Source organism: Felis catus, chromosome E1 (assembly GCF_018350175.1).
Source record: "Felis catus isolate Fca126 chromosome E1, F.catus_Fca126_mat1.0, whole genome shotgun sequence".
In the NCBI taxonomy this organism is placed as follows: Eukaryota; Metazoa; Chordata; class Mammalia; order Carnivora; family Felidae; genus Felis; species Felis catus.
Window position 1 is genome coordinate 48,369,846 of NC_058381.1, and position 17,749 is coordinate 48,387,594.

Here is a 17,749-nt window from a genome sequence, read left to right on the forward strand (position 1 = left end):
GAAAATGTCCAGTTATGTCTCAGAGGAGGAAAGGTCCAGTCAGGTCCCCTTAGAGGTAGAGGTGGGGGGGCTGGGTGCCTTGGGAGGGTTGGACTGATTGGGAAGGTCCACATGATGTGTATACCCCAGTAGGAGACTTCGTATATATGTTTGGGTGTTTGGTGCTCTCCACCCCACAGGAAGAGTTTCCTTTTTTTAAATGTTTATTTATTTATTTTGGGGGGTGGGGGAGAACATGAGTGGGGGAGGGGCAGAGAGAGGGAATCCCAGGCAGGCTCTGCGCTGTCAGTGCAGAACCCCATGCGGGGTCAAACTCATGAAATCTTGAGATCATGACCTGAGCCAAGATCAAGAGTTGGATGCTTAACCAACTGACTAAGCCACCCGGGTGCCCCTCCTTAAAAAAAAAAAGTTTATTTATTTATTTTGAGAAAGACAGAGTGCAAGAGGGGGAGGGGCAGAGAGAAATGGAGAGAGAATCCAAGCAGGTTCCATTCTGTCAGTACAGAGCCCGATGCTGGATATAAACCCATGAAACTGTTAGATCATGACCTGAGCCAAAATCAAGAGTCAGATGCTCAACTGACTGAGCCACCCAGGCGCCCCAGGAAATTTTCTTTGTTGCCCTTTTGAAGGCATGCTTGGACAGAGGACCTTCTTTAGCCAATGAAATATGAACAGAAGTGACATGTGGTCACTTCCAGGTGGAAGCTTCGGGGCCTCTGAATGCTTTCCCATGTTCTTTTCCCTTCCTTTGGGATTGTGGAGACACTAGTCAAAATAGAGCTTCTGTCACTCTGAATGTCATTTTGTCACTCTGAAATGATTAGACATAGAGCTTCCTTGCTGACCTTGGACAGACATAGCACAAGCAAGAAAAGAAAAGGTCGTTGTTTGAAGCCACTGGATTTGGAGAGCTATTTGTCACTACTAGCCTAACCTGATTCATCTCTCCTTCCCTCCTTCCTTTGTTACCCTTTCTAGTACCTACACCTGACTAATTCATGCAGAAGCATATGGGCTATGTTGTCAGTGTAGTGAGGAGATGGGCTGGGGAACCCTGAACTCCAGGCCTAAGTGGTCATCAACACTGATGGGGGCTGAGTAATAAGAGAGATGAAGGGACCACTGATAGTATTGGAATGGAGGAGATGAGAAATTCTCAGCAGATCCAGATCAAGTTTGAAATGGGCATGAGCTCAGACATGTGGGGTATGTATTCGTGTGTGTCAGGGGATTGGAAGGGAGGGAAGAGGGCCCAGTGAAGAAATCCGCCTTGGGAGAGGCAGAACTGGGTAAAGCCAGAGCAAGAACTGAGCTTGATGTAGAGTTGTCCCTAGGGGAGCATTGGCTAACAATCTTAGTACCTATTACAATTAATATCACTTACATGCCACACACTGCTAAGTGCCTTCTATGTGTTAACACGTTTGGTTCTCACAACAACCTGATGGGCTAGGACATTGCTATCCCTCATTTCCAGATGAAATGGGAGAAATGGAGGTTTAAAGAAGTAATTTTCCCTAGAAATGGGAAATTTGAGAATGGGGAGAATGGCATGTTCAGGCTCCATCTGTGCTGCGTCACCCATGCCGCGAGTGGGCACAGCAGCCACATCCTTTAGGTCAGCTGTTGGGGCCCAGGCACACAGGATCTGGTCTCAGTAGGGGAACCCCGGAGCTGTTTGGGGGCCACACATTCTGCATGCCTGGGGAAATGGGGAAGGCTGAGATGACAGGGCCACTAGCCCTGAGAATATTCAGGGCCCAAAGAATACTAGACTTCAAGAAGCAAGAGGTTGGTTCTCTGTTCTTCCTCAAGGTGAAGGCTGGGTCACAAAATGATGCTTCCAGGCTAGTTGGTTGGTGGGGAACTAGAAGGCAGAGCTGTGCTCGACCTCCAGGTGAGAGTGCTTACTCACCTGCTCTTCCTTGTTCACAGATTGAGTCCTAAGTTTCCCTCTTTTTGTCCTGGACTTGACTTTGCTGGTGGAGGAGGTGTCTACAGGGACATTGTCTCTATCCTGCCCTTCCCCCTTTCAGACCTCACCATGCCCCTCCCTTTTCTGTCAACTCTGAGTTCTGCCTGAACAGTTTTCCACGCCCCCAGCTAACGCCCCTCTCCTCTTCACAGCCCACTAAATGCCTGGTCAGACCTCCAAATGTAGCCTGCTGAAAATGGATTTCTTTTCTTCAATTAGAATGCACTCTCTCCCCCTCTTGATGCAGCAGAGTGTGAAACCTGGGAGTGTTCACACAGCCGTTCATGTCTCTGCCGGGTGACGGAGCAGCCGCTCGTATTCCCACTGGCCATCCTCCAAGCTGCTCTCCCTGTCCCCTAAGACCAGCTGTTCAGCCTCTGCTCTCATAACTTGTCCCCTTGGCAACTAGATTGTTGCTTATAAAACAGTTCCAAGGGCAGGAGAGCCCATCAGCAAAATGAAGACTCCTCTCCATTTTGACCATGGAGAAAGTTGCAGAGTGTCCAAGGAAGTGCCACTGAAATGAAGGCCATAGATTGGGGCCGAATGCAGCAGGACCGGGTAGAGAAAGACCCAGGCAGCAAGGTCTGAAGGTGGCCCAGGAAGATGGCACTCAAACGGATCAGCACCTGGACAGCTCCCTGCAGGGCTAAGAAGCCAGGTGGTTGGGGAAAGCTTTGCAAAAGCTGATCACGGCCTCACAAGTGCTAGACTTTTCCAGGGCCTCTACTGAGCTCTATAAAAGCTCTCTGCCTGCTGACTCATGCCCTCGGGCCTCCAGGAGACACTAATTTCATCTGATAAACTAATCCATGCCACCAGCAGCATGGATTCACATGGGCTAAGGTGTTACATAGGTCAGGCGACATACGCACAGCTCCTTAGAGAGCTTCCAGACCTTTGGCAAGATTGTTGACAAAGCGGGGTGTGTGTGTGTGTGTGTGTGTGTAGCAGCTCAGCTCACCTACTATCTGGTCAGGTGACTGGCCACCTCCCTGGGGCAAACAGACCGCTGGGTAGAAAGCACTGGCATGGTGGGGTTGGGCACCCAGAACAAAGGGCCAAAATCCCTGGAGGGTAGGGTGCGAATAAGGAGAAAGGGAGGCCAGGAAATGAGAGTACATATTTCAGAACAAAGAAAGCAGGACCAGGCTCCAGCCACCTCCTCAATTACCTGGTTCCTGAGAGGACAGAAAATAGCATCTTAAGTAGCCATTTCCTAACTTTGAAGTTAACAGCAACAACAAAAAAAGCTTTGAAAGGTATGAGTGAGGGTGGTTTCCTAGGCAGGCAGCATCTGGGAAGGAAGCAATATGTGCCCCTGAGAAGCCAGCTGGCCAGTAAGGGTGGGGGCCAGGTGTGCCCCTCCAGCTAGGACAATGTCCTCCTGCAGTAGGTTTCTCTGGGTCTGCTCCGTAGAAACATTGAAATTGACTATATCGTTCAGGATTGTTTGGGCTTTCATTTCCCTAAAAGGCAACCCTCTGCCCAACTGGTACCCAGCTGCTTCCCACTCCCCCTTTCTCCTGGCTACTATCAATTTGCTTTCTGTATCTGTGAAGGTACTTATTCGGTATATTTCATGCAAATGAAATCATCCAATACATTGCCCTCTGGGTCTGGCTTCTTACACTGAGCGTAAGGTTTTCAAGCCTCATCCATACTGTAGCGCACGTCAGCACTTCACTGCTTTTTATGGCTAATACTCCATTGTATGTATATACCACAATTTATTTGTTCATTTATCTGCTGATGGACGTTTGAGTCATTCCACCTTTTAGTCATTGGGAATAGTGCTATTATGAACATGTGTGTTCTTGTATTGTTGTGAACACTCATTTTCAGTTCTATTGGGTATGTACCTCGGAGTGGAATTGCTAGATCAGATGGTAATTCTATATTTAGCTTTTTGAGGAACTGACAGACTGTTTCCCACGGCGGCTGAGTGGTTTTACATTCCCACCAGCAATGTACGAAGGTTCCAATTTCTCCGCGTCCTTGCCAACACTTGTTATTTTCCTTTTTTTAATCAGCCCTCCCAGTGGGTGTGAAGCGTATGACACTGATTTTGCAGGGCAAAGAGTCTCAGAAGACAGTTAGGCACAGTGAGATGAAGCCTCTGGCTGCCTTTTCAGAGCAAGCAAAGGATTCATGGAGGCTTGGTTCCGGGAAGTGGAACCCTACTGTCAGCATGACAAGTTGTTCTCTCAAAAAAACAGACCTGCCTCAGGTTTTCTGGAAGCCCCTAGCTTCTGCAAGTGTTGATTAAGAACGATAAATCTCCTTACAGTCACAAACTTGTAAAGATCATAGATTCTGTTCCTGCATGGGGATAGAAAATATCTCCTTGTTTCCCTCCATCATTGCCATCTACTGGTAAGTGTCTAAAATTTCCTGATAGGCTTTCTATCCATTGGTAGGAGAAAGCTTAGCTCAGGCTGTCTTTCTCGCCCTTTTTCAAGACAATGATATTGCAGATGGCCCACTGGGGTAAAGGGACCGGTCTTCTTGTAGCTGGGAGCTACTGGCTCAGGTTTCCAGCCGCTCCAGGAAGCGATACCTCCGCGTACCTAGAACACATTTATCCTCAGTAGATTACGAGCATGCCCTCTTGGGGGGAGATGTGTCTGAGATTGGGTCTCATCTCTGCCACTGACTAGCTAAGTGACTTGGGTCAGTTACTCAATCCCCCCAAGTTTTGGTTTCATCATTTGAAAAATGGGCATAAGGCCCAAAACACACACCTGGAGGGTTTGTTGAGAGAATAAAGGAGACCATATATTCAAAATGTGTAGCACAGGGTCTGGCAAACAGTAGCAGGTGCAATTGTTACTATTTAGGTTTTAAAGCGCTTTCAATTATAAATCTCTGTGGGGAGGATAGGGTTTCTAGATGGCTCACAGTCATCTACCAAAAATTGCCAGGCACTTTCTAAGAGCAGGTGTTGGGCAGCACGAGAGCATGGGAGAGGCAGTGAGGGAACAAAAGGGGAAAATGTCTTCTGGACACCATTGGTGTCCCTGGCAGTGTGAGTCACCTGGATGTGCCAGGATCCCCCCAGGGCCCACCAGGAGGATGGGTGGTGGGAAGGTAGGTGCTACTCTGTCCAGAAGTGAAGATGGGGACACTAACTCGTACTTAGCTACTATCTCTCCTGGTTGGGGCATCTTCTGTGAGTCTGTTGATGTCGCCCAGTGCCAGCCATCTGTGGCCATACTCAGAAAGGTCCTGGCTCAGGTCATGACCACCTGGTCCTTCCCTAAACCTCATAAATGCTGGTCTATAGGGGGAGGTTAAGCAGTTTTCCCACTGATAGGTCAGGACAACCTTAGAGGTCGGAGATACAACCTCTAACTCATTCCTTTATTTTCATGGGATAGGAGGAGGGCAGAGACCCCCCCCCCCCAACTTTCCCTAGGAGAAGGCAGCCCCAAGTTCTAGGACAAACCCAGTGCCTCAGGGCTGCAGAGGGCTTATGAGGGCTGCAGAACCTTGGCACTATCTGCATTTGGGTAGGGGCAGGAGCTGCCCCGTGTGTTGCAGGATGTTGAGCACCGTCTCTGGCCTCTGCCCCACTAGATGCCAGTAGCAACCTGCCCCCTTTTGGAATAGAATGGACTGGAGGGTCTCAGTTCATTTGGTACCACGGGACCACTGTAAGCCATGTGGATGCTCTTTATTATTTAAATGAGCAAATTAAAGCTCAACAGGACTAAATGCTCTTGCCCATGGTCACTCGGTAAGTTTAAGATGGAACTGGAGTTCATTCATTCATTCATTCATTCATTCATTCATTCATTCACCATGCCTGGCACACCCTGGTGGGATGGGGGTGATCTGGCTGCAGGGCTGTGTACTGTGGGAGGCACGCATTTTTGGCCAACGGACTGTCCCCGACTGGCTCTTCAGAGGCACAGGGACTTTTTTTGGGTGGGAGACTCACATATCCTCCTGACCCCAGCTTCTGTGTGTCATAGCAGGCCCCGATACTGTAAGACTTGTTAACTGTAGATAAACTCTAACTCCTCAGCACATCCTTGGCCTGAAATCCTTCCTCGAAACAGTGAGTGGATGGACCTAGAACAGCAATGCTTAACCCGATGGTTTTGCTCCTCAGAGGACATGTGAAAGATCTGGAGACATTTTTGGTTGTCACAACTTGAGGAGGGGGTTGTTATTAGCATCTAGTGGGTAGAGACCAGGGATGCTGTTCAACATCAACATCCTATAATGAGAGGATGGTCCCCCCTACCCACCCCCCCCCACCCCAAGAAGTAATAATGAAGGCTCCAAATGTCATCACACCAAGGTTGAGAAGTCCTGAAATAGGTAAAATATCCAATTGACATGTGGCTCCCAGCAGATGAGGTGGGGGTGGGGTGGGGTGGGCAGTGCAGCTCTCACCAGAATCGGGCAGGTTGCTGGGTGACCCTCCAGCCCAGTTTGCTTTGGATGGTTCCGGCTTTTGTCTGCGGTCCCAGCAGAATCAACAGGTCTCTGTTTTACTCTCCTGAGTGTCCTGGTTTGGACAAGTAGTTATATAGCCACTGTGAGAAGTGAGACGATTCATTTTCAAAAACACCAAACAAAAGCTGCGCTGTCAACAATAGGGTTACAACTTACTGGAAATAGGTATGAACCCTCCTACCCCCACATGCACAGGGGAGTCCCAAGCCTTTAGAACACTTCACTTCCTGGTTCTTCTTCCCCTCTCCATTTCCGGGGCTTATTTTTGCAGGCTTTGCTTCCTGGGCTTTGTGAGGAGCATGCGCCAAAGAACTGGCTTCTGGGTAAGGCTGTGACGTCTGTAGTACTCAACCAATGAGGAATCAGGGGAGGGACTTACCTCTGTAGTGCTCGGCCAATGAGGAATCAGGGGAGGGGCTTCATGCTAGGCGATAAATTGCCTGCTGTAACTGCCCTGAGTGTGCCTGTCCATCAGACACCCGCTGTTGCAAGAACGTTGATTAAAGTCTGTCTTCACTGTGCTTGAGTCTCCATGACCGTCCTTTGATTGGGTCGGTGGGCTTATTTCTCATAGTCACCCAATTATTAGGCACAAACAGGCTCCCTACCCTGTGGAGGCAGAAGTCCCTGGATAAGGGGACAGAGTTTTGCTTCTTTCAAATCCCCACAAAGCCTGGAGACAATTGAATGTCAGGTGCTTAGGATGGGGGCCGGAATCTTCACAGAGACACAGAAATCATTCCAGGCCTTTGGAACAAAATGACCCTCCTAACTCACAAAATGATTACTCTGTTTTCAGGCTAATAAAATTTCCTGGCATCTCCTCTCTGGCCTTTAATCTTTCCTTTCTCAAATTTAGTTTCTTGGTTTGTGTTCTGTTTTGTTATAGATTGTTCTGGCCTCAGCAGTGGGTTGGGGGCCAGTGATTCCTGGTGAAAGGGCTTTTGGAAGAACCACCCAGAAGGATGCTCTCTCCTACTTGAGAAACACTTGGAAGCCTTTTGATGCTGAGCTGTTCTCTCCTGGACCTGCCCCCAGCCAGGTGGTTGCCACAGGCCTTTCAGGGGCTGTCTGAGACACTTCATGGAAAGCGTCCTCACTCAGGTCACATTGTGTCATATGCTCTTGCCTGAACCAGCCATTGGGAAGGAGAATGGGATTCCCATGATTGGCTTGCACCGACGAACATCCGTCCCCTGGGGCCGTAGAGGACCCAGGGAACCCATGTTCACCCAAAATCAGTCCCAAATTGTGGTTGTGCTTGCAAAGTAGAACACAGGAATGGCTATCAGATAGGTCACAGATATTTAGGCTTTTTCCCAATGAGCTGTGAAGTAGATACACCAGCATCTGCACCCGTCTCAGAGGGGATGGTGATGGGGTGGGCCAAGTTGGCCATGTTTTGTGTCAAATGGCCACTCCCCTCAGCCACAGTGACTGGCCCAGAAATGGGAACCTGACACCCCAACAGCCAATCCACGTGGGCTCGCCAGTGACCAATGACATGGGCTGACTTTCAGGTGCACTGTGCCATCGGAGTTCCTCTCTTGGGGGAAATACCAAGAGAGACCCACTTAGGCAGGAGGAGGTAGGGTCAGTCAAAATTTTGAGAAAACAGGTAAGCTGAAGAAGCAGATGCACACACAGAAGTTTCTATCACAGGTGCCTCCATTTATATGACACTCTTGAAACGACAAAATTATAGTGGTGGAGGAAGATGAGAGGTCACTGCAGACTATGTTGGGGAAGGTGTAAGTAGCAGCACAAGTGAGAGTCTTTCTGGACAGAACAGTTATTTTTTTTAATTTTTTAAATGTTTATTTATTTTTGGGGCGCCTGGGTGGCGCAGTCGGTTGAGCGTCCGACTTCAGCCAGGTCACGATCTCGCAGTCCGTGAGTTCGAGCCCCGCGTCGGGCTCTGGGCTGACGGCTCAGAGCCTGGAGGCTGTTTCCGATTCTGTGTCTCCCTCTCTCTCTCTGCCCCTCCCCCGTTCATGCTCTGTCTCTCTCTGTCCCCCAAAAATAAATAAACGTTGAAAAAAAATGTTTAAAAAATAAATGTTTATTTATTTTTGAGAGAGAGAGAGAGAGAGAGAGAGACAGAGAGAGAGAGACAGAGGGTGAGTGGGGGAGGGGCAGAGAAAGAGAGGGAGACACAGAATCTGAAACAGGCTCCAGGCTCCGAGCTGTCAACACAGAGCCCGACGCGGGGCTCAAACTCACAGATCACGAGATCATGACCAGAGCCAAAGTCAGGTGCTTAACCGACTGAGCCACCCAGGCACCTCTGGATAGAACAGTTCTTGATCTGAATACATTGGTGGCTACATGAATCTATATGTACGATAGGATTTCATAGTACTACACACACACACACATGCACACACAATGTGCACAAACACCCCTACAGACACAACATGCGTGCATGCATGCACACACACACACACGCACAGACACATGCATTCACAAACGCATGCATGCACACACATGCACACACACACACCTATGGTGCACGCATGCGCACACGCACACACGCATGAGTACACACATGCACGTGCACACACGCACACACACACAGAGCATTCAAAACCTGTTGAGATCTGATAAGGTCTGTAATTTAGGGAGTAGTATTTTACTAGATCCAAGTCCTGATTTTGATAACTTACTCTGGTTATGTAACATGTTATCATTGGGAAACGCTGGGTGATGGATGTATGGCAACTCTCTGCATTATTTTGCAAATTCTTTTGAGTCTTCAATTATTTAAAAGTGAAAAGTTTTAAAAAGAAAAAAAGAAGCTGAAATACTAACATGAAATACAGAAAACATTCCAGCTCCCAAAGCTGCCCCAATTCCAGAGATATCTAGCCCTGGGGTGCGTCCATCTGTGTTTATTACAAAGCAAGAACACACTCCTAGTTCATAAGTCTTTGTATGCATATTTTGTTATGTCCTTAGGAAAAAAAATTCCCCACAGCAGAATTGCTGTGTACAAGCATATTTTTAAGACTCTTTTCTCTTTGCCTAATTGCGCTCCAGAAAAGTCTTAATGGATATTCGCACCCGCAGTGTATGAGAGGGCTGACTTCCCCATCTCTTGCCAAAATTGGGTTTTAATCTTTAAAGAAAGCTTAATATTTGCCAAGTTGATAGATAAAACCTTGTATCTCATTGTTCTTTTCTTCCAGGAATTCTAACTTATTTTCTTGGGCCAAGTTGGACCATATAATTGGCTACTTACCTGAAGACTTTCAGGTTTGGCTTTTCCCTTGGTCAATTTCATGAAGCTGTATTTTAACATATGCCCCTGACTTGATAAAGATCACTAAAGACGGGCCATGTGAAATTTGCTACTGCATTCACTGTTTTAAAAAACCCAAGTTGCTATTGAGGACTTCCTTTCTTACATTGCTCTGTCTTCCATGTAATAAAATCACACCCAAGAAATTCCCTTTGGAATTCAGTGCTAGGAAAAGCTTTCATTCCCAGAGGGACACGCAGAGGAAAAGCTTCCCCTTTGCCAGCTATGAGAACCCTGTAACTGATCATGGCTGCTGCTAGGAGGGCAGAACCAAGTTTAAGAATCAATGACAGCAGTTTCGTTAACTTTTGTGGGAAATGCAGTTGTTGATGTTTTTATTGCCTTCAGTCCTGACCTTCCCTTTTTATTTTATTATTCACTTACAGTGTTTTACTTGCAAGCCACTTCACATCCTGTGGAAAGAGGCAAAAGCTAAAATTGCTCAATAATGAGCTCTGCTAATCACTGCATCCCTGCTACATAGCCCAGTCCTGGCACTTAACATAGTGCTCGCATAAAATTTGTTGAGCGAATGAATGAATGAATGAATGAAGGCACTTGACAACAAACCAACTAAGAACAGCACTGACATTGGTTGCAAAGGAACACTAGTTACTAGTCGATCCAAGAGGAAGAAAACCTTATCATGGGAAGACAGCATAGCACTTCAAGAAGCATAGCAGGCAGTAGGTACTAACAGTCTCAAAAGTGCTCAGTCATATTTCTGGGAACCCAACTGAGAAAATGATCCTAAATGGATTCAAAATTTTAGGAACAGAGATACTCATCACTGAGTTGTTCGAAATAATTAAAAAATGAGAAACAACCTAAAAGTCCAGCACTAAGGGAATTAGTAAGAAAATTATGGGCATCCAGATAATGGAAAGTTGTAGCTATTTAACATTTTCAGTACAAAGAGTTGGTAGGGACTTGAAGAAAAATGTCTGCGATAATATTAGGTGAGAAAGCAGGACACGGAATTGTGTGTTCCTTATGTTCCCCACAACGTAAGGAAACATGCATAGGAAGGAGGACATAAACTAAAACGTTATCAGTGGGTGGTCTCCAGGTTGTGAGATGAGAGGTCAATTTTATTATTTTATCTTGACTTTCCTGTAGTTTCCAAGTTTTCAACAATAAGCATGTATTTCATAAGAAGAAAATAGGCTTAGTTAAAAATAGAAAAGAAAAGGGGTGCCTGGGTGGCTCGGTTGGTTAAGCATCTGACTGGCTCTGGTCATGATCTCGTGGTTCGTGGGTTCAAACCCCAAGTTGGGATCTGTGCTGACACCTTGGAGCCTGGAGATTGCTTTGGATTCTGTGTCTCCCTCTCTCTCTGCCCCTCCCCCACTCATGCTCGCTCTCTCTCTCTCTCTCTTTCTCAAAAACAAATAAACATTGGGGCACCTGGGTGGCTCAGTCGCTTAAGCATCTGACTTCGGCTCGTGTCATGATCTCATGGTTTGTGAGTATGAGCCCTGCGTCGGGCTCTGTGCTGACAGCTCAGGGCCTGGAGCCTGCTTCGGATTCTGTGTCTTCCTCTCTCTTTGCCCCACCTCTGCTCATGCTCTGTCTCTCTCTCAAAATAAATAAACATTAAATAAATAAATGTTAAAAAATTTATTAAAAAAATAGAAAAGAAAAAAGATACAAGGCAATAGTAAGGCTCATCGAAATGCATTTCGGGACAAGAAAATTGGGGTTTTTGCTTCTCTTCCTGGCAAGAGTCAGTGCCCTGGAAGGCTCACCTGCCTGTGGTGTGGTGCTGTTAAAATATGTCCCCAAATTCCAGGTTGAGCTTAGTTCCTCTCCCCTTGAGAACACGCTTGCTGCCCTTAGTGACTGGCTTCAAGTAGAATCTGGTGACAGTTCAAGGGCAATCTGGTGACCCAGTCGAGCCTCCAGCTGACTACAGCTCTGGGTGACTGACCCCTTTACTACACTCGTGAGAGATCTCGTGCCAGTCCACCCAGATGGGCCGCGACCAAATTCCTGACCTGCCGTGGGATAATAATTTGTTTCGAGTGGCTAAGTTTCGGAGGAATCTGTTACGCAGTAATGGCTACCTAACATGCATGGTAGCTGTGTGTGTAGGGTGTAGGTATGTGTGTGCAGAAAACTTTGAAATGACTCAGGTTGGTTAAAAATTAGAAGCCATCATTTCTTTTGTTTCTGAGTGCATTTTGACAATGTGTATCAAGAGCCCTAAGACGGCTTATAGCCACTGACCAAGAATCCAACACTGTGGAATTTATTCTAAGGACACGAACACTTCCCATGAGGACGCAATCCCCAAGGGCGGGGAGTTGTGTTGACTTGGTTTATTGCCGGATCCCCAACACCTAGGATGATACACAGGACCTAGGAGGGGCTCCAGACACATTTTTTTGAGTGGATGAGTGAATGAAATAATTGGTCAAGTGTGTGAAGAAGAAAAAGATTAGACTAGTTATCACAGTATCGTTTATCACAGTAAAAAAAATTGAGAGCCACCTAAAGGTTAGAACACGGAAACCAAAAGCAAATGATGAGTTAGGATGAATTGTAATGCATCTGTACAAAATGGGAAATTATGCAGCCCTTAGATCAATTATGTGGAAAGATCTATATTTTGTAGTGGAATCTTTCTTAGTTGATGTTCCCCGAATGACCTACTAGATTTACCAACATTTTCCTCCCTTTCAAAACACTAATTAATTCCCATGCCATGCTGAATATTTTATTTTCCTCCATTCCTATCTTCTCGTATTTCCGTGCAATTTTGTTTCCACTGTGACGTAGCACGAATCGACGTATTCCCCAAACTTTTGATGTCTGCTCTATGGTTGTGTGGTTAATTTAAGCAAATACCACCTAAACTGAGAGAACACACAAGTGCAAATCATAGAGTTGTCTTAATAACCACAATAGAAATGTTTAAGAAAGAGAAGAAAAATGAGTTTTTAAAAAATGGTTCTCAAGCTGGGCAAGGTGACTGCACAAGACTGGAAAATACTGCCACAATCTAGGACTTCGCAGTGAGGTCGCTTTGTGACTATTTTGCTTCTCTTCAAATAAACCCAGATTGGAAATTTTAAGTCAAGCATATGGGTATAGTGTATGCAAGAAAGAAACGCCACCCTTAGAGAGAAGTCCTCTTTTCTGAATGGTTGTGCATTTGTAAGTTCTAAGTTACAATGACACGTTTAAAGTACGTGCATGTCACTGTGTGTGATCCCTGCTTTCGAGGGCCAGCTTTGAGTTCCAGTGGAGTTGATAAGAGGGTTTTGTCACGAAAAGGTAATAAGATAATACTATTTAAATGAGGTGAGCAACTTATCAAGCAGTTTAAGCATGACAGTGGTTATCACGGGATGGTGGGGTTTTCTTTTCCTTACCTGTATTAGCTACAAGAATCAGGTGCTATTTTTATACATTTTCTAAAAAAAAGTAGAAACATCCCCATAGTTAGTATTCTGCCCGACTGAGCCTTGGCCGCCCATTGCCAAAGAAATCCGCTGTTATTTTGACAGATTCACTAGCCACTAGGTGAGGCTTTCCTCACCTGGGCAGCCCGAAACTCTCCTCCCTCCTCAGGCTTCCCGGGATTCACCTGCACTCACAGAGCTCTAACTGTTCATGACTTCTCGGGGCTGTCCTATGGGGGGTGGGTGAGCCGCCCCCAGGCCAGCCAGCCCTCCCAACCGCCTCCCCCTTCCTCCCAGGTCTCTCCAGGCAAGAGTCAGCCAGGTGGGGGCGGCTGCAAAGGTACCTGCCAGGTTCTGAGAACTGCAGTGCTATTTTTCTCTCTCTCTCCACCCACACCCAGGCAGCTCAAAAAAAAAAAAAAAAAAAAAAAAAAAAAAAAAAAAAAAAAGGCAAGGGAAGAGGGGAAAGTGGGAGAGAGGCTTCTAGAAACCTCTAATCTCTTAGGCACCAGAGTCAGCCAAGAGAAGGAAACTCCCCCTTGATGATGAGATGGGCTTTGAAGAAAGCTGTAAGGGGGAGACGGGCCCCAGAAAGGCTCTGCATCCCCACCCAGGCTGCCTCTTTGGGCCCCTGAGCATGGTGAGGTCGGAGACAGTCCCCCCCCCACCCCCCCCGTACTGCTTAGGGACCATGTAATCAGAAGCCAGTTATTCACTCGGGCCTGAGTTTCCCCATCTGGAAGGTGGGAACGATGATTTTCTATTCCGCGGGGGTACCCACAAGGATTCCATGAAATTCTGTTGAAATTACGCAGTGGGCGCTGATAAGTTAGTCCTTCCCCCCCCCACCTGTTTACTGGCTTCCGTGCGTGTGTGATCTCCCCTTTCCTTCCTTCCCTTCATCAGAACGCCGCCTTCCTGCCCCCCTCCTCCAGGAAGGCCCTGGCACTGCTCACATCTCTGCTCTGGCAGTCAGCTCAGTTTGTGTGGTGCTGCTCACCTTGGGAATTATTTTAACCTCTCTGGACTTCCCCTCCTTCCTCTGTAAAATGGGCACAGCAAATGGGACCTGCCCCGCGTGGCTGCCGTGGGCTTTAAATAAATGCACGTAAGGCAAGGAGAAGAGTGCCTCGCATACCTCTGGTGCTCACGGAGCGTGCGCGTGTGCGGTGTGCTTAAAATCTGCGTTAAGCTCGTTTCTCGCCATCGTCACCTGTTTCTGTTGAGTCCTCGAGCCCACCACCGGCTCTTTCATTTCTTGAGAGCCATATTGTACGTTCCCCGTCATGCTCAGAATAGGCCTCTCTGCAATATATTTATTGAATAGCTTTTCAAAAAAAGAATCTTGGAGAGACATCCAGTTCTGCTTTCTTGGAGCCGAAAGCACTTCTCACACGTTCCCCGCAGGCACAGCCTTGCTCCCTGAGATGCGCACTCTCAGGATGGGGACAGAGTGCGAAAATAGATGGCCTTTGCTTTGCCCGGGTGCATTAGCATTTTAGCTGAACTGTCGCTTCAGCCCCCGGAGTGTTCAATAGGCGGGAGACGCAGCTCGGGGCTTTAAACAATCACTCAAGTTCAAGTGTAGGCAGCCATTGCCTCCAGATGCCAGGCTGATGGACAGAGACTCAACGTGGGTTTCCTTGGCATAAGCTCACGAAAAGTGTTTGAAGCCTGATCTTTAATTAATGCTTGTGTGTGTGTGTGTGTGTGTGTGTGTGTGTGTGCGTGTGTGTACATCTTGTCTCCTTAATTAGTTTGTGAACAGCACGGGCCAAACACAGCGATGGTCTGCTAGACTCAGAGGGGCATTGGGATCCATTCACTCATCCACTCCTTCGGCACACCCTCGTCTGGGCCCCTCCTCTGGGCCAAGCACTGCTCGGCACCTTAATTTGAAGGGTGACGGGAAGCCATTTGGAGGGCTTTAGACAGGGAAGGTGTTTGCCGGGATGAGGTCACATTGGCTGCCGTGCAGAGAGGGTCATGGGGGGGTGAAGCGTGACCTCAAGGAGACAGGCAGAGGGAACAGTGCACGTGGACCAAAGGGAATGGATTGAGCACATTTTAGGACAGGATTTTCAACAGCAGCACCACTGACGTTTTGGGCCGATCACTCTCTGTGGTTGGTGGGGGAGGGGAGGGGGGGCTCTCCGGAGCGATGCAGAAAGTTGAACAGCATTCCTGGCCTCTATTTAACCTTTACCTTCTAGATGCCAGTAACACCTCTCTCCAGTTGTGACAACCTTCAGATATCGCTAAATATTCCACGGGGGGGAAAACTACCCCCGCTCACGGAGAACCACGGCTATACGGTGGACCCAACAAGACTCGCTGATGGACTGGATATAAGTGGGCAGGTATAGACATGGGACAGTGAGGCCAGTCCTGGATGAAGGACTGGTTTTGACCTCTCGCTCTGGGTTACACACTATACCCCTCCCCGGAAGGGCAACGGCAAGCACAACCCAGTGTGACACCCGATTTCAAAAAGAAAACTGGTAAGGCAGGCCCTCGAGTATTCCCACAAAGAAATGCAAAGTGGCAACGTGATAAGCGCAAAACAAAACAAAACAAAACAAAAAAGGGATGTAGGCACTAAGCAAGTGTAGGAGGGGTTGGGAGGAGGATGAGCCAGTCTGGCAGGAGAGAGAAGCCTTCTGCAAGAGTTAACCATTCAGCTGAGATATGAAGGGTAAGGGGCATTGACGAGGCTTGGAGAAGGATGTTTCAGGCAGAGGGCACAGCAGGTGCAAAGGCCCTGTGGTTGGAAACATCACAGCACATTTGAGGAATTGAAGGAAGGTCAAGGAGTCAAGAGAACGCGGGGCCAAGTGGGGGCAGAGGATGCCAGGGTTGGGGAGTTTGCACGGGCCTTCACAGCTATGTTATGGGATCTGGTCTTTCGCAAGGGCAACGGGGTGTCCTTGGGAGTGTTTGAAGAAAAGATGTGGCTGGATAGGACTTCACTCTGCCTGCAGGGAGTGGACAGACTGGAGAGGCTGAGCAAGGCAGTAGAGAGGAGGCTCCTGCAGGAGTCGGGGTGAGCCATGGGCAGAGACTTGGACCCAAGAGGGTGGGTGTGTGTGGTGTGGGGGAGCGGGAGGGGGTGGTGCAGGATGAACTTGTGCAGGTCTCGCCGAAGCTGGGATTCCACGACTGACCGTGCTCCTGCATTGCATCCTATGGGCCCGCCCCACTTAACACAATTAGAGACCCCGTGCTAGGGCCCGCCCGGGGCACCCACACCCCTCCATCCAGCCCTGCGCCTGGACTCCGAGGTTGGCTCCATAATTATCTTCCCAATGGAATCCCCCAATCAGCTGGCACATGGTCCCTTTCTCAGAAAGGACTAAACCAGGGGCGCCTGGGTGACTCAGTTGGTTACACATCTGACTCTGGGCTTCGGCTCAGATCATGATCTCATGGTTCATGAGATCTGACAGTGCAGAACCTGCTAGGCATCCTCTCTCTCTCTCTCTCTCTCTCTCTCTCTCTCTCTCTCTCTGCGCCTCCCGCTCAGGCCCTGGGGGTCATCGGCTGCGGCTGAGGACCCTGCTCTGTGCAGGACGACCCACAGGGCGCCGTTCTGCATTGCGGTAAAGGAAATGCCACGAAACGCGGCGCCTCACCAGCCTCACGGGGTCAAAGGGCGCACAGGGGGCAGCCGAGGGCGCGGTGAAAAGCCACGTGGCGCAGGGCCGATCTGCGAGGCAGCCTGAGGAAGAGGCACGAGCCGCATACATACACGGTGAAGCCACCAGCCCAGAGTGAAGTTCGGGCCGGCCTAGGAGCCAGCGACGGCACGCTGCTCTAGGCTATTCTTGCTCAGTAACCATCCCCCTGGCAGCCGAGAGACCCTTAACCTCCGGGAGGCTCGAGTGGGAGCCGGGCAGCTTGGGGACCGGACCTTCACCCAGCGGACACCGGTGCTCAGGAACCCCACTCAGAACACTGGGAGGGGACAGGGCTGGAGGCTGCGGGTGGGGGACGGGGAGGGAGGGAGGCGGCCGAGGGATGAAACCGAGATCATGAAGGGGGAGCAGCCCCCCAAAAGGAGGCAAGCAAGTGAAGGCGGACTTTGCCAAGGCTGGCCCTCGGCTTTTAGAAGGAGTGTTCTTGTTGTCGCTGGCTTTTACTCGTTCCCGACGTGACCCCCCCCACCCCGTGTTGGGTGTGAATATTCCCCACCTGTTTCACATTTAAAAATTACCCCCCCCGCCCGTTTTTCGCCCACGAATAAAATAAACCCGGGATGAGGGCTGTCGAGGCCAAGAGTGCTGGCGGTCCCGAAGCCGGGTCCGCAGTGTGGCCAACACGATGGGCGACGTCGACATCAGCTGCTGTGTGTCCCCCGCGGTTTGGGAGTGACGAACGGAAGCCCCCGGCAGGCAGGGGCCACCCGGACGGGGCGCTCCTCTCCCCTTCCCAGCACGTCCCTGGCGCCTGGCGCGCCCCTCCCGGCCCCCAGCGGGCGCTCCACCGGCGGCTGATAAACGACCCAGGGAGTGACCTACCACTACTTTACCCGGCAACCGTTTGGGTTTCAAATGAAAGCACAACGCGCTTTACGCAAAACCAGTGTCAGCTTAA

General features: G+C 48.9%; 1 long non-coding RNA gene across 1 annotated transcript; it reads right to left on the minus strand.

The window, feature by feature from the left end:
- Positions 1 to 6,242: 6,242 nt before the first annotated feature.
- On the minus strand, positions 6,243 to 7,136 carry LOC111557850. Its single transcript, XR_002738234.2, has 3 exons — positions 6,605 to 7,136; positions 6,386 to 6,528; positions 6,243 to 6,301 (listed from the first exon to the last, which is right to left on the minus strand). It is a non-coding gene; the product is annotated as an uncharacterized LOC111557850 (long non-coding RNA).
- Between the last annotated feature and the right edge of the window lie 10,613 nt (positions 7,137 to 17,749).